The sequence below is a fragment of the Gossypium hirsutum genome, chromosome D09, assembly GCF_007990345.1.
Source record: "Gossypium hirsutum isolate 1008001.06 chromosome D09, Gossypium_hirsutum_v2.1, whole genome shotgun sequence".
Classification (NCBI taxonomy): Eukaryota; Viridiplantae; Streptophyta; class Magnoliopsida; order Malvales; family Malvaceae; genus Gossypium; species Gossypium hirsutum.
Window position 1 is genome coordinate 23,566,019 of NC_053445.1, and position 18,947 is coordinate 23,584,965.

The following is an 18,947-nucleotide window of genomic DNA, read 5'->3' on the forward strand; positions in this document are numbered from 1 at the left end:
AGTGTTGACACTTTGTATGGTGTGTGTTTTGATCTAATCCATAATCTCTATTTTTAAAAAAAGTACAAGAGTGTTAGTTGAACAAGAAGAATAAAAATAATATTATTTTGATAAAATATACACCTATCCCTTACTAGGATAGGCTATGGGCACCGACATCCCTTACTCTAAGAGCTAGGGTTGCTACCTATGCTATATAAGATGGGTCAATAGGCCTATCTCATGTATTGGATACAATTACATGTGTTATATGTACATTTAACTAACTCATATAATTTAACCGACCCCACAAATGATTTTACATTCCCCAAATATTATATATTTAATTAATTAAAATAAATTTAATTAATTTCCTAATTAAGTTATTTTTCAACTCAATTCTAATTCTGTTAAAGTCACAACGACTTTACCATACTAAAACCCATGAATTAATAAATTTAATTACCTTGTTCAACAAGATTGCGATGACTAATCAATTTAATTTTCAATTCAATTTTAATTATTTAATTACTATCAATTAAATAATAATTGAAAGATATAAATTTAATATCTAAATCATCTCTTGCTTATAGCAAGAAAACACATTAATTGCGAATAGTGATATATGTGACCTATATCTAATTTGTCGTTTTCATATTTTAATTTGATCGATTAAAATGCAAACCGTCAAGGTTGTACCAAGACAAAGAAGGGACCGATTGAACGTATATGATTAAGGTTCAAATAATATGTAATTAAGTTCCAACTCTTCATTTATTAATTACAAAATTATTTAGTTACAGAGTCATTATGCTAAAGTACCATGGCTGAGCTCACCCTGTCATATACTATTATGAAAGCTACATATCAAGTGTCCATCCAATCATCTTGTCATATGTGTTATTTAATAGGATATTCTTTAGCTCTTTGGGTTAAATCTGTTCAAACAATATGATTCTATTTTACCTCATTATAACCATTACATCTTTCTTAATGAAAAAGTCAATTACTAACACATAGTAAGTAAAGCATTTGTTCTAAACAAATGACTCGTGACCACATTACTTTTCCATCCATCATGTATTTCCATTGAGAGGATATCATTTATCCTTTGCCAAGTTATGAATTCCACTATTGTAAGTGAAGTCATGTCATGCAAAATTTGTAACATCCCAAATTCGGCCCAGTCGTTATGGCCAAATTCGAAAAGCTACATTGGCCACTAGAATGAACCAGAAATACTTTCTTGATCTGAAACGAACTTTTTTTTAAACCATTTGTGCAGTTCGTTCAAAACTAGTAAAATCAAATGTTCAACTTTTTTTCAATCTCATTTCAAAAACCATTTGTTCACGAAAATGGTCGAAATAAACTTTCGAAATTATGAAAAAAAGATTTAAAACTATTAGCTTATCAATTCAAACAATAAAATAAAGCGTTTATTTTAATTTCATAATAATTGTGCAAATTTCAGGAGTTGAAATAAATAATACCTCAATTGTAAACATTCAATCATTGATTTAAAACTATTTCGGATTTTCAATCATACTTCTAAATTAATTGTCTTTCTATTCAAAATTGGAGAACTTGGTTATTCGTCAATATTTTGGAAATAAAAACATTTTAACTTCATAAATCAAATGTCTTTAGAAAACTCATTTGTAAACATTAATAATTTTTAAAACTAAGTCTAATTTTATTAAAAACTCATTTTTCAGAAATGCAACTAAAAAATGTGTTATTGACAGATTTTATTTTAGAAACCGAGTTTCAAGCGAAATCTCATCAAATACTAATTTATGCAGCTTTTAAAACTTAATGTTATGCAAGCAAATTTATGCAAATCAAAATGAAAAATCCCAAAAACCCATAAAGTTATTAAAACAAACTCAAATAAAAGTCCATAAAAATCCATAAAATGATATAAAGACCATAATTTATTAAAAAGTTCACTTCCGAGAGCATCACTGAAAATCCGCATCCGAGTCCTATTTATAAGGATTACCTGAAACATACACATAAGATGGGTGAGCTTATAAGCCCAGTGTGAAATCATCACAAATATAATCGCATACATATCAAAATATCAATCTCAACATATCAATCATCAAAATAATCACAAGTTCTAACACTAATACTTATGCATGAACATGTCGACGCAAATTTTAGAACGATGCACATTTTAAAAAATTTCCTACCCATCTCCGCTACACACCAATATCAAGTTCCCCAGAACCCGTCCATCCAATAACACACCATTTGTGGACAAGCAACCACATAATTGTAGATAAACACCACATAATATATTGTGGACAAGCTATGTAACAACCTATTTTTCAATGGTGTCAGAAATAATGGATATGGGGCCACCAAATTCGACGAGTAAGTTCGTAAATATTATTATTTAATATTTACGAGTCAAATATAGTTTTAAAAATGTTTTTGATTCTATAATTTATGCTATTCGAATGCTTAATTAAGCTCAAGTAGTAAGATCCTAAGGTCAAATAGTTTTAGAAAATGAGGTATCAGAACATTATTTCTATAAACTAAGTTGTAAATATTTTTATAAATATTTACAAAATGTCATTAAGGTGGTATCAAAGTTTCATTGAAAAATTTTAACGTTTCGATAGTTAATTAAGCGAAAAGGTCTAAATCGTAAAAGTTAAAAAAGTTAATCGTTATTAGTTTAAAGGTGTTAATTGATTAAAGAATTATAATTGGATGACCTTATTGAGTAAGTTAGCCATCCTAAAGATAATGGGATGGTTGGATGCTTTAATTTCTTATAATTATAATGTTTTATATGTTATTTTATTAATAAAACAAAATAAAAGGTTAATAAAATAAAGAAAGCATAATAGTTTTCTTCCCCATTTGGTTTTATTCTTCACCGAACCACCATGGGAGATTTTTAAGCTCGGCTAACCATGTTTATTTGCATGTAAGTCCCTAAGCCATTCGTTTCCAATAATTTTTATGTTTTTGAGATCGTTGCAACTAGGTCTAGCTAGCCCATACCTTTGATTTTGGAACTGTTAAAGATTTTTTAATGTTTCCATTAATGAATTTATATGATTTTATATGTTAAATGATGAATTTGAAGTGTTCGTTGATATTTTAAAGTATTTTGTTAAGTAATTTTGATGAATTTACCGATTAAGGACTAAATTGTTAAAATAGTAAAAATACAAGGATTTGTTGTGAAAGTATTACAAAGGTGGGCTGTATTTGATTCCATGAACATTCATATAAGCTTGAATTTGGGAAAAAATGTTAATTTGCATGTTTTAGGCTCAGGGACTAAATTGAATAAAAGTAAAATTTTAGAGGCAATTTTGTAAAAATGTCAAAAATGACTAAATTGCATAAAAATAAATTTTTTTACTGTATAAATTAATAATTTGAATGAAATTATTAATTTAGATCTAGATCGAGTAGAAAATCGAGGAGAATTAAAAATTACCAAAAAGCCCCTATACTTCGATGTTTATGCAATTTAGCCAGGTAAGTTTGTGTGAACTATAATTACATAAGTTTTGGTTAAATTGAATGTTTGATGTGTTATTCTAATGTAAAAGAAACAATATATATATGTTATTATGAAATATATCATGTTATGAGACGATGAAAATCCAACGACGTACAACGACTATCGAGCCCCTTTTGAACCTTAAGAATCCATAGGATACAAATGACATGTCATTAAGGTTTACATGTTCTAGGTGTTGATCTTGAATGTAATACCTACTGGTGGCTGAGTGTAACACCCCAAACCCGGCCTAGACGTTAAGGCTGAATCTGGCAGTGTCACATTGAGGTGTTTAGCGACAATTGAACTCGTTGGTAAAAAATTGTTTCTAGGTTTAAAAACCCCATTATTATTATTTAACAATCATCTAGTTAAAACGTTTGCCTTATTATCTGCTACTATTATAATAGTTGTTTTTAAAACGCGGAAGCATTTGAAAACTCCAGTCGTTTAAAGTTTGTGACTTTGAAAATAGTTATTATTTTGAAAATTTGTCTTCCCTAAACTAGAAATTTAAAGTAAATAGGCAAAAGCCCAATTAAAAACTTAAACAAACTTAAAAGGCCCTTATTACATAAACAAACCCAACACAAACTTTAAATTTAAATAAAAACTAGTAATAAACAGCTGCAGTAGTGTGGCTACCTCCGAGTCCCTCACACCACCAAATCGCCTATGACCGAGGATTTCCTGTAAGTAAATAAAAGAAAGGGTGAGTTTATGAAAACTCAGTGTGTAATCCCCTATCATTCAGTCAGTAATATAAGCAGTAACAGTCTAGGCTTGAGCCCATTTTAGTAACAGAATAATTTGGCTTTAGCCCAAACCATTAAAAGTGTAGTGTGGGCCTTACCCCATTACAACATCAAAATCAGAAACAAAATACATGTGGACCTAAGCCCAATACAATGACAGAATCAGTAACAGAAATGAAACAATGCAATCATGCAACCCATCCCAATCCAGCCAACACACCACCCGTACCACCAACACACCATGTGGGGATAAAATCAACCCACCTAGCCAACACACCAAAATCAGTACCGGTTGCGGCACTAATCAGTATCGCAGCAAAGGCCAGTAACCAGAATGGCTAAAAGCCGTAAACAAGATAGTTATAAGCTATAAACAGAATGGCTACAAGTGATAAGTACAGTAATATGATTGGCACAAAGCCATCAGTAGCAGTGATATTATCAGCACACAGCCATCAGTAAAAGTATTATGATTGGTACAAAGCCATCAGTAACGGTATTGTGATCGGCATAAAGCCATCAGTAATGGTAATATGATTGGCACAAAGCCATCAGTAGCATCGCAACAAAGCTGCCAACAACAGTATCGCAGCAAAGCTGCCCGTAATAGTATATGTGGCCAAGCCACCAGTAACAGTGATTATGGCAGAACCACCAGTACAGTACTTCCTCCATAACAGTATCTCAACCCCATGCAGTATGTCGTGTATGCAGAATGCCTTGCTCAAAATTAGTCATACAAATCACAGACAAATCAGTCATACCAATCACAAACAAATTAGTCATTTAAATCACAGACAAATCAATCATTTACATCACGGACAAATCAATCATTTACACTCGAGGGGAAAAATAGTCATTTACCCTCCAGGGGTATTATAATCATTTTACCTTACAGGGGTATTTCGATCATTTAACCCTATGGGGGTATTACGGTCATTTTACCCTATAGGGGCATTACAGTCATTTTACCTTACAGGGGTATTTCGGTCATTTAACCCTATGAAGGTATTACGGTCATATTACCCTATAGGGGCATTACGGTTATTTTACCTTACAGGGGTATTTCGATCATATAACCCTATGGGGGTATTACGATAATTTTACCCTATAGGGGCATTACGGTCATTTTACCCTATAGGGGTATTTTGGTCATTTTACCCTATGGGGGTATTTCAGTCATTTACCCTATAAGGGTATTTTGGTCATTTTACCCTATGAGGGTATTTCGATCATTTTACCCTATGGGGGTATTTCGGTCATTTTACCCTATGGGGGTCTCGCTGTAGATATCGACCTGTTAAAAGGTCCATAGTCGCCTCGAGAAACTCAGGTAACCTAATTGGTCATAATAGTGTAAATGGGCCCATGGCCCATTACTCGACCCAAGTGGGCCCACACTCTCGTGCGGCCTGTTTAGCCCAGATTCTGCCATGGCTATGAGATCTACATAGCCCAGTCCAGTATTTGCCACAAATCGTGGATTTCATCCGTATAGGGCCCACGAGCCCACACAGCCCATCTTGACCCAACATAGCCCATTACGGCCCAAGCCCATGATTCGCAGGTTTGGCTTTCCACACGAGCAATCACACACTCGTGTGCTCTCAACGCCATATTTCGGCTTTTCAGCTTTTTCCGTTCTACAGTTACAGTGGGGTGGTTACACACCTGATGCGATTTGCAGATTCCCTTCGTTCCGAACACTCTTATTTCGAAAATCCATGATCATCACACCCTTGGTTCCCAGGTAATGTGCCAATCAACCTCGACCACCACCAGTTAGGAGTGGAAGCAGTGCAGGTTGGAGAAAGTGACGAAAACCTTGAAAACCTCGTCGATCTCCCATCCAAAACAAGGAACAAATGAGATGGATATATAGCTCTCCGCAACAACAACCTCCCCAAATCTCAATATTCTCTCCTCAAATATCTCCAAATATCCCTCCTCAAATCTCTCTATGACCAGTTCAAACTCCATTTAGCAGTATTTCAATCCAACTCTACCACCTACCCAGCTCAATTAGCAAAATAAATACTCCATTGCGCAACCCAAGACTTGAACCTTAGACCTCACAGTTACTTAACACACCACCTTGCCACTTGACCACAAGCTCTTTTTGTGTCAGAAAACAAGCACTATTATTTATAAGGTCTATATGCCAGTGTCCAAATTCATTTAAAAGGAAACACTAAAAATTTTGCAAAAGCCAAGACTTGAACCCCTGACTTCTCAAACACTTCCAAACACTCCTAAATCACTTAACCATTGAAGCAAACATTCATTTATGTCACTTCCTTGCACAACTAAATATTTATGTGCAGTCTTCTAACTGTTCCCTTTTTCAAAACCTATTTCTTCTAGGCCCAAAATTTGGGGTGTTACATTAAGTTTCGACATTTGTTGTAGATACTCGATAGCTTGTGGAACAGCACTGTGTAGCTACATTCCAACCCACAGCTCGTGTGAGCTGGCCCATTTCCCAGCTTGTGTAAGCATACTCTTTTCACAGCTCGTGTGATCATATATGTAAAGGAAGGGATAGACTACAGTTATATGTTTAGCACACTTTGTGTGAGCTATCCCGCGTATCCAACGGTATTCTATTCGGTTCAACGGGCATGAATTTTTCAAGGAAATGGTAAGTGTTCTATATGAACCAAAACAGGTGTGTATGAAATACATTAAAATGGTGAGCTACATGAAAAAAACATGTTATGTTATGATGGATGATAAATTCAATTGAATCATGCTCAGGTATAAAGGCTATTCATGTTAAATTCATACGAATTATGTTTAAATGAACTAACATGTGTTGTTGATGTACTTAGGCTTGTGCCAAGCTTAGGAATGGATTATATCATGCTTAGCCTTAATGAAATACATTAAAATGGTAAGTGTTCAATGGGTTATATACTTATGTATATGAAACGGTGGTATAAAGCAAAGTATGTAATTTCTTATGAAATGGTGTATCATGAAGTTGATTCCAAAAGTGCTATGTTTAAATGGACTAACTTGTAATCATGGTTGATGTTATGCTTATATCTTGTGTGTTATGCATATGAAATAAGTGAGGAAAGGTAATGAAATGTTAGATTCATAGTTGAAAAGAAATATGATGAAAAGGGAATAATAAGTTGAAAGATGTACTTATTTGTGAGAAATTTATATATGCTATGGATGAATATACCTATATCATGGATAAATACACTAAGTTGGGAATTGATAATGTCGTTTAGGCTTATGATAAGAATTGGAAATGGAATGAAAAGTAAGTACAGTGAAAGGTGTATAATCTTATAGAAAGGTTGATGATTATACATTACGTCTCATAAAATCCTATCATGTTATGAATGATAAATATCTGCAACTTTAGTGAACTTACTCATTTGTGAGTTGATGATCATATCGATTTATGAATCTTATGGCATTGGCATAGATTTATGTTTATTCTATAAAGTGTATTATTGAAATGGAATATTATGCTTAAATTTTATACGAGCTTACTAAGAATTCATTGCTTACGTAGTTATTTTCCTTTACTTTACAGATTATCGGAAGCTCGATTAGGTTGAAAGCTAGTTAGAGATATATCACACTATCCATTGATTTTAACGGTAGATTTTGATGCTTTGGTTGTGGTTACAATGGCATGTATAGGTGGACTATGTCTAATGTTTAGTTGATGATATTGACATGTAATATTGCTATGAATTTGTGAAAGTTATGTTATTTTGATGCCTTTCTGGTTGGTGTGCTTTTAGCACTTTGATGCATAATAGTTAGTGTTTATATGATCAAATTGATGCATATTTTTTGTGGCCAAAGTGGCAAGTGTTGGCATGTTTGCGAAATGATCATTTAGGGCATGATTTGATATGAAATTTAGTCAAGTATAATTGATTCAATTATGACCCATTTGGTATGTTTGAATGTGAATTTGGCTTATGGTCAATTATGGTATAACTTGATATGAAATTAAGCTAAATATATATATGGATGAGTTATGGTCATATATATATTTAAGTTAGGCATATGTGTATTTAAGATGCATGAAAATAATGATACAAATGATAAGTTATATTGACATGGTATAAGCCAAGTATGGTATGCTTAAAAATGCACATGTTTAGGTATGTTTGGAATGACCATGTTTGGTATGTTTATATAAGTCTAAGTGGAGTTATGCTTTTAGGTAAATATGAACTAATTGTAATAGTATAAATGTGGTCAATCTATGATGAGTTTTGAAATGGAAAATGAATTAAGTGTTGATGAATGGAATGTGTTAAGTCATGTTTAGATAAATTGTATGTTTGCATTTGAGGTTCCTATATGGCATATTGGTTGTAAGGATAAATGACCTAATGAATTGGTCTTAATATGCATGCTTTGGTATGTTTGAAAGCTTGATTATATTTGCAAATGTCTTGTAGGTGTGAGCTTGAAATGGGTGAAAGGAATGGCTTGAAATTGGCCTATTTCTGTCCATATGGCCTAAGACACGGGCGTGTGTCTCACGCATGGCCATGCGACACGATCGTGTGTCCCCTATAGGTTTTTAAAGGTTTCATTTTGAGAGTTACACGGCCTAGCACACGGGCATGTGGCTTGGCTGTGCGACCCAAGTCAGAGAGTTACTTGGGCACGGATACGGCTGTGTGTCCCTACTTTGAATGTCCACACGGCTTGAGACACGGGCACGTGTCTCAGCTGTGTGAGCCACACGGCCGTGTGACCCCTGCAGTGTGAATTTTTCCATGAAGTGTTAAATGTTCCTGATTTAGTCCCAAATCATTTCTAAAGTGTGTTTAAGGCCTAGAGGGCTTGAATTAGGGATGTTATACATGTGTTTGATTGGATTTTGCAATGATTATGAAATGTTGAGAATGAATGATTTGAGTTATGTTTTTACGGTAATGCTTTGTAACCCTATTTCAGTGACGGATACGGGTTAGGGGTTTTACAGGCCACCACATAATTGCCAACAACAGCCACATAATCGCAGATAAACTACCACATAACTTCCACCTTTCACAAAACCCACCTCATGCATGTGATATGACCATTTTCAAATTTAACACATATAATCACTTTTTGCATTTCTCATGTAGTCATGCTCATAGTCACATATTTCTCCATTTTACACATTTGCATGTAAACATGTAAACATGTTCACATTTTCATATATCACATATTATTCACTTTAGCAAACTTTAATATATTTTCATATTAAATCATGGATCTTATTCGCACACATATATATAACACATATTTAGGTCATCACATATCAATGAAGCCATGTATTGCATAACAAAAAAAATGAGATTTGCACACATATCATCATCACATTGATCAACACATAAAAAATCATAGTTTTCATGAACTTATAATTTTAGGAATGCTTACTTGGAATTTCCCTATGATGAGATTTTCAACTCCGCTTTGGGTACTTAGTGTGCTCTCAAATAATTATTTAATAGCATTTTATTAAAAAAAAAGTAGCATATTATACTCAAATCAAATATTTAGATCCCTCACCTTATATCAAAGATTCAATTTGTAAAATCCTATTAGAAGAGGTTTCGCTTGGACCTAAACTCGGTAGATGAGTACTTAAATCAAGACTTAGATTTGATGCCTTTGGTATCACACTAAGGATCTCTTGGATTGGCGTTGTTTGGTCCTTTAAAAAATATAGGAACAAAATGTTAACACATGAAAAGCAAATGTGCCTAACACTATTCGGCTATGAGGAAAAGCAATAGAGAGCAAAGAATGTTCCTAGCATCCCTCATGCACTTACACTACTCAACAATACTACGATATTGTTGATAAGTCTTAACGAAGGAGCAGAGAGGTTTAACGATATACAAAAATATATGATCAATGAGTCTTGGTTACAAAATAAATAAAATAGGATGATTGAATCCTTAGAAGAGATGGGAGAGATCAAAAGAGAAAAAATGGGAAAAATCGAAACCTGACGAAAAAATGGTCTTAGTGACGGTGCTCCGGTGGTGGTCTAATGAGGTGAGAAAAAATATAAAAAGAGTGGGAGGGTTCGGCCACAATATTGAAAGAAAAGAGAAAAGAAAGGGAGTGGTGGATGAAGGTTTTCCCGCAATGGTTTGCAATGATTCACAATGGCGACGGTGGCGATGAAGGGTGGTGATTGAAAGAAAAGTGGAGGAGACAAGAACCTTGGATTGTAGTGTGGAGGTGGTGAAGCTATAGCTCGCGGTGGAGGAATTTTAGATGGTAGTTGAAGGTGGTGGTTGTTTGTCAAAAAAAAGAGAAAATGAAAAGGGAAGAAATGAAAAAAAAAAGAGAATATGGGAGCAAATGAGTGGTATGGACAACAATGAGGTGGGGTAAGCTTGGTCAACTGTGACCAGGTTCATTAAACCATAACAAATGTTAAGATATGAAATTTTGGCAAAGGAGGGAGACATGGAGTGAAAAGGGTGTCATGTTACCCCAACATATTGTAAGTTTGACTATAAAGAGGGAAAGAAATCCTCCTAGATATGGTAACAATGGGGTGGATGGCAAGCACATTATGCACATGGAAATTGTGTTAAAAAATTAAATAAAAAGATGAGAACAAAGGGACTTAAACTTAGGACCTCTAGGATAGGTAAGGAGCACTGAACCACTTAACCACTTAACCACTTGACCACTTCGCTTCTTTGTTTTAATTCCTATCACATTTATTTAAAAACATGGTGTGACCTTTGCTAAGTTTTGAGGCAAAATTGCACCACATAGAAAATGGTGTGAGGTAAGGGATTCAAACACAAGTTATCATGGACAGCTCCACCACTACTCAACCACTATACTTAATATTTATTAATATCAAAAGATTATCTAAAATAAATAATAAATAAATAAAATTTGGGCGACCACTGTCTTGGTTCATTAACCTAATTTCTACTAAATCGATTTTTTCAATGTGACAAAATTCATATACCCAACGTACTGTCTTTCAGCTCTATTATAGATCAAACTCAAGCTTTCAATCCATCCAATTATACGAGTCACACACACATAGTTTGTTACTTATTGAGGATTGAGTTAAGCCATGCTATGAATTCCACAAGTGAATAAATCCATAAACGAGTTTAGGATTTATTATACTTGGGTCTTGTCAATGTATTATTAGTACAAACAATTACATCTATGCCTCTTTCTTTTGAGAGTTATCTACTCTGACACCCAAGATAAGATATCTCTCATTTGGACTTGATAAACGTCATAATAATAGTAACCTCCCCAGCCTGGCATAGACATTATGGTCGAATTGTAGAGGCTATATTAGCCACCGGAATGGCTAACAGACTCCAAATACTTTGCGATGAAAACTCCAAACTCGTCAAATTTTTGAAAAATCGTAGTTGCCTCACTGATTAAGTTAAAACGTTCAAATTGTAAGTTATTCCATCCTAAGATTTCGTTGTATTAATAATAACCTAACTTTGTAAAACCATTTTTTCGATGACTTTTCTCGTAAAACCATGATCACATTCTTTACAGCGGAAATAAATCATGTCAAATTTTACTTAGGCCAAATAGCATGCATTTATCGATTATTAAGTCTATGCTATTATAGCATATGATGCATGCATAAGATATTTCCCCAAAATAAAAGTTAGCAAGCCACAATCCAATTCAATAATTTATAGTTCAAAAAGCAATAGAAAAATTATAAAGAAATTAAAGAAATATTTATTATAAAATAGTCTGGTGTTTGAGAGTCACCCGTATGCCAAGTCCGGTCCTAGTTTTGAGCAATACTTGAGAAGTAAGAAACTAAATAGCTTTTCAATTTTATTCGAGTTAGTCCAAATTTTTACAATCTATTTCAATCAATCAACCATAAACAAAATTAGTTACTACCCATGATCAATTCAAGAAACCCAATCATTTTCAGGCTAGATTACATAAGAATAATAACATAAAAGAGAAAATGTTTAGAGATGCTTAATAAATTCGATGAAATCCTTGAATTAGTTGATGTGTAATGCTTCAAATCCACATTTATCCACAACCCAATTGATTAATGTAAAATTAGATGAAAGGAAATACTATAGATGTTTTGAAATAATAAATGAATGCTAAAAAGGTACAAAGAAGGTCCTTGTACCTTTTGCTATGAAAAATAAGTGTAGAAAAATTAAAGAGAAATATCGAAAAATCTAACCTAAATAAGATAGTACTAAGAATATATGAAAAAAATTCCTTTCAAAATTCCTTTCAAAATGTGTGATAAAGTGACTTATATAGTCTGATACAAATTGACTTACTAATGAAAATTATACCTTCACTTAACATTTCACTTAAGCATGGTTGGACTGAAGACTGCCCTTCAGAATTTTTCTTTGTCAAATGCTAGTGTCGAGACACCCAAACCTTGGTGTCATGACTTCCTCGACAAACGACTCCTCTAGGTGCTAGGCAACTTCAATGTCGTGACATTAACACTTTAGTGTCATGATTCTTCCTTAAACCACTTGACTTCTTCAACTTGGCGATTGTGGCCGATGTTGTAACATTGCTAACCCCTTGTTGGGACCACAAAGGTTGGTGTTGTTGAAAAAAATCCAGTTTGAAAACGGTTTTCTTGCACGACGAAAAATAAAAATTTTGAAAACCAACCCAATTTATGATATTTATAGCAATAAACTTTAGACCGAAATCGTACTTGTGTTTTTGGATAAGCGAATCCTTGATGTTTTTCGGCTTTTAACAAAATGATCTTCTCTACTATTCTTATACCACGAACTGCTTCGAGTGTAGGCTCAAACCAATTGAATTGAAACACAGAACTAGAAAAAGTTTTCCCTTTACGGTGAAAACGAAAATTCTCTCTGCTATAATAGAAAACGGTAAAATTGTTATTCTGAAAAATATACTTATAAGTTGAGAATAAATTCTCTTAATTTTTCAGAAGAATAAAAATCTACTCAAAAGTTGTCTAAATAGCTCTACCGGTGCTATCTATTTATAGGAAGAGAAGGTAGAACACTTTTAGAGTTGTAGAAGTTTATTGCACTAGAAAAACAATACCCTAGTTTATCTATAACTAGGATATAGATGGCAACAACCCTAGTTAATGATGCTAGGGTTTTGCTGTCCCACCTCCATACATGAGAGGTTTTGGGCCTCTCTCACATCGGGTCCAATTAGGAGTACTTCCTAGACTTTTTTGACCGAGTACTATGTAATATGATCCAACCCAATTAGTTTTTCTATTTCCCAAAATAAACTTTAATATCTATATATGAAATAATTCTCACTCCAATTTTACCCTAGTAAAGTTTTGAAAATTTTACCCCAATAAAATTTTGACGATTTTACCCCTACTGAACTTTCAAGAAAATTTGTTTAATATGTCACAACTCAACACGTTCACTATGACTAAATGATTTATTTTTATTTTCGGGCTTCAAAATAGTCCAAAAACATAAACTCATTTTTCCATCATTTTTAAGTAATCCTATATAGGATCGCGAGTTTCCATTTCCATTTTAATTTCCACTTTTGGAAACCTACATTCATTTCCAAATGATTTCATTTCTCCATTTCGGAGAAAACCATAATCATTTCTAAATGTTTCCCATTTCTCTTTTTCTATTTATTCCATCCATTTCTATTCAAACACACAATTCATTTCTAGTTTCAACGAGCCAGTGGAGGGACTGATTGGACATATGTGGTTAAGGCTTAAATGATTTATAATTAAGTTCTACCTTGTCGCCTATTAATTATAAACTCGTTTAGTCATGAATTCATTTCACAATAGTATCGTGACTGAGTTCTCCTCAATGAAATATCATTACAAAAGGAACTACTCAATTCTCATCAATGACCTTGTCATAAGTGTGTCGCACACGGCTGAGTCACACGCTTGTGTCACAGGCCATGTGGACATGAATTTACCCAAAATCAAGCCATTTCCAACATCAACTTATACATCCACCTAAAGATCTTTAGTACACATTATCAAGGCATCAAAAACCTTGCCAAAACATACATATAATGATCATTTCAATGGTCCCAAATCAATCAACCAATATGCCAATCAAGGCACCTCAAATGCAAACATTTAAACTTATCTAAACATTCATACATCTGATCACATTTCCATCATTAAACATAATTCAAATTCAAACAAATCATGCCACAAATATGACCATAAACACTTCATCACAAACATCTGTTTTAGCCATACCATTCATGCATCATAAGTACCCAAAAATGACATAATTTGGCAAACATCAAAAGGTACCAAATCCAAACAACTTATACATGCCAAAATCATCAACTAACATTTACAGACACAAGTCCACCTATACATGCCATTATAACATTGGCCAAAACATAAAAAAACTACTGATATTTATGCTGGATAGTGTGATAGATCTCCGACAAGCTTCCACATCGAGCTTCCGATTATCTATAAAACATAAGAAAGAAAATAACGTAAGCAGATAATGCTTAGTAAGTTCGTAAAACATGAAACATAGCTTACCATTTCATTTATATAACATTTAGTATAAGCATAATGTAATCCAACAATAAGCTTGGCACAAGCCTAAGCATCATCATCAATACACAAGTTAGTGCATTTAAACATAATTCACTTGAATTAAAAATAAGGTAGTCATTTCCACATGAACATACATCATTGGATCCATTCTTCATTTTCATGAACATAAGCATACTTCCATTTTAAAGCTTACCATTTCAACCCTTTTCATTGCCCATTGAACCAATTAGAATATCTTTGAATACTCGAGAAAGCACATATGAAATGTGCTTAAACATATAACTGTAACCTTTCCTTTACAACTTTGCTTACATTAGTTGTGGGTCAGAATGTAAGATACATGATGTTGCTCACACGAGCTGTGGAGTATCCGCAACAAATGCAGGACCTCAACCATCGGTAGGACATTGAAGACCAACACCCGAAACATGAAATCTCTAATGACATGTCATTTGTATCCTACGAATTCCTAAGGTTCAATCGGGACTCATTAAGCATCATAGCATGATTTTGGATATACATTGATCAATAGCATTGTAATTTCATATTAACATATAATTAAACAACATAAATATAAAAATCCGTACATACGAACTTACCTCGACGACTAGAGCGTAGAAACGAGATCAACTAATTTGAAGCTTTAGCTTTTCCTTGATCTAGATCCGTACGTGGTCTATCTTGACCTAAATAGAAAATTTTAATTTATTTAACAACTCTAGCATTCAATTTAGTCCACATTCATATTTTTGAAAAAAATACAATTTTACCCTTAATATTTTAACTTTTCACAATTTAGTCCTTAAGATCATAAATTGAAATTTAAGCATTTTAATCCTCTTCTCATGCTAGCCGAATTCTCTAGAGACCTAAATCAATCCATACAAATCATCATTTCAAAAAATTTACCATGAAATTTTACCATTTTTACAAATAAGTCTTTAAATACAATTTTCATCAAAAATCACTTTACAGAACTTGTTTATTTATCATCAATGACTCATAATATACCATTAAACATTAAGAATCACACAAGAGCATTCATGGTACAACCCTGAATCTTTAATATTTTTACAAATTGATCCCCGAGCTAGCTAGGTTAAGCTACAACGATCCCGAAAACATAAAAATCATTAAAAATGATGCTCGAAAACACTTACATGCAAGGGTGATAACCAACCGAATGCTCAAACCTTAAAATGGCTTCTTCCCCTTCAAAATTTTGGTGGAAAAATAACATGAAGAAGATGATACTTCTTTCTTTTACTCTAATTTTAAGTTTATTTATTAATTTACTATTTTAACCTTAACTTTTAACTTAAGAATCACTTAATTTGTGTCCATAAAATTCCACTAACTATTTGAATGGTCTAATTACCATTTAAATCTACTCACATTTAAGTTTCATAGAAATTTGGCCCCTTTAACTAATAGAGCTCTACTTTTACACTTTTTATGATTCAGTCCTTTTCACTTAATTAAACATGAAAACATCAAAATTTCTTAACGAAATTTTTTTACGATCATACTGACATCCCATAGACATTAAAATAACAACAAAATAATAATAATTTACTCATTGGATTTGTGGTCCCAAAAGCACTGTTCCAATTTCACTAAAAAAGGGCTGTTACAACTCTCCCCCCAAAAGAAAATTTTATCTCCGAAAATCTTACCAAAAAATAAGTTCAGGTATGACCCTTTCATAACTTCTTCTGGTTCCCAGGTAGCCTCTTTTATTCCATGACATTTCCAGAAAACTTTAACTAAAACTATGCTTTTATTTCTCAATTCTTTAACTTCCCGAGCTAGAATTTAATCGATTTTCACTATACGTCATATCTGGCTGAATCCCAACATCAACAGGTGATATCATGTGTGAAGGGTCTGATCGATACCGTTGTAACATCGATACATTGAATACATTATAAATCTTTTCTAACTTTGACAGTAAAGCCAATCTGCAAGTTACTAGTCCAATTCTCTCACTAATCTCGTATGGGCCGATAAACCGCAGACTAAGCTTTCCTTTTTGACCAAAAAAATAACTTTTTGTCCAATGTGACACTTTGAAAAACACTTTGTAACCGACTTGAAACTCAATGTCTTTTGTTTTCAAATCTACGTAAGATTTCTGTCGATCCGAAGCTTCTTTCAAACTGTCATGTATCACTTTAAGATTTTTTAAGTTTCTCGTATCAAATCAACACCGAATATCTTTTTCTCACTGAGCTCAGTCCAGCATAATGGAGTTCGATGATTTCAACCATACAAAGCTTCGTACGGTGCCATTGTAATGCTCGCTTGATAACTATTGTTGTATGCAAATTCAACCAACATAAAAAATCTTTCCCAGTTGCCTTCAAATTCCAAAACACAACATCAAAGCATATCTTCGAGTATTTGAATTACTTGCTCAGACTGACCATCGATCTGAGGATGAAACGGTGTGTAGTCGAGTACCTAGAGCTTCATGTAACTTACTCCAGGATCGAGACGTAAACTGCAGATCTTTATTAGAAATAATAGAAACTGACACATCGTGCAGTCTAACAATCTCAACAGCATACAACTCTGCCAGTCTCAGTAGAGAATAATCCACACATACAGGAACGAAATGTGCAGATTTCGTCAAATGATCTACAATGACCCACACAACATCTTTTTCTCTCGGAGATAAAGGCAATCCGGATACGAAATCCATCGTGACATGTTTCCACTTCTACTCTGAAATCATTATAGGTTGTAATGAACCAGAAGTTACCTGATGCTTGACTTTAGCTTGCTGGCAAACCAAACATTTTGATACAAACTCAGAAATCTCTCTTTTTATACCTGGCCACCAATACATCTGTTTCAAATCGTCGTACATTTTATTGTTACCAGGATGAATCGACAAGTTACTACTGTGAGCTTACTGTAAGAGCTCTTGAATAAGATCAAAATTTTTCAAAACACAAATACTGTCTTTGAAGTTCAAAACATCATCAAAACTAACATGAAATCTGAATCAGGTGTCGTTTTAGTCTATTTTCATTTAGCGATCAAAACATTATTACAGTTTTGAGCTTCACAAACCTGTTGGAGAAACATCAGTTTAGCTTTTAATTCAGCTAAAATCGAACCGTCACCAATTAATGCCAGTCGCGTTTTCAACGCTCGTAAAACAAATAGAGATTTTCTACTCAAAGCATCGGCAACAATATTAGTCTTTCGTAGATGATAATCAATGAACAAGTCATAATCTTTCAATAACTCGAGCCATTTGCGCTATCTCAAATTCAATTTTTTTTGTGTGACATCAAATACTTTAGGCTTTTATGAACTGTAAAGATATGACATTTTTCTCCGTACAAATGGTGTCACCAAATCTTCAAAGCAAATACAATAGTTGTAAGCTCTAAATCATGAGTCGGATAATCCTTTTAATACGGTTTCAACTATCTAGAAGCATACGTTATCACTTTGTCTTGTTGCATCAAAACACAGCCCAAGCCGTTTAATGAAGCATCACTATAAATCACAAATTCTTTACCAGACTTTGGTTGAACCAATATTGGTGCCTCAGTTAACAAAGATTTCAATTGATTAAACTTTGCTGACATTTCTCAGGCCATTTGAATTTAACATTTTTTTGGCACAGTTTCGTCAACGACATAACAATCATCGATATTCCCTTAGCGAATCTTCTATAATATCCGGCTAAACCCAGAAAACTTCTGACTTTAGATACATTTCTCGGAGGTTTCCAGTCTACCACAACTGAGATTTTACTTGGATCAACTCTAATTCCGTGTGCCGATACCACATGTCAAAAAAATCTGACTTCTCAGAGCCAGAACTAACATTTTTTAAACTTAGCGAACAGTTGTTCTTCATATAAGGTTTGCAAAACAATTCTCAAATGTTGGGCATGCTCTATCTCATCTCGTGAATAGATCAGAATGTCATCAGTAAACACAACATCAAATCTGTATAACTACGGTCTGAATATTCTATTCATCTAGTCAATAAATACAACAAGTGCATTAGTCAAACCAAATGGCATCAAAAGAAACTCATAATGTCCGTACCTGGTTCTGAACCCGATATTTGGTACATCCAAATCTTTAACTCATAAATG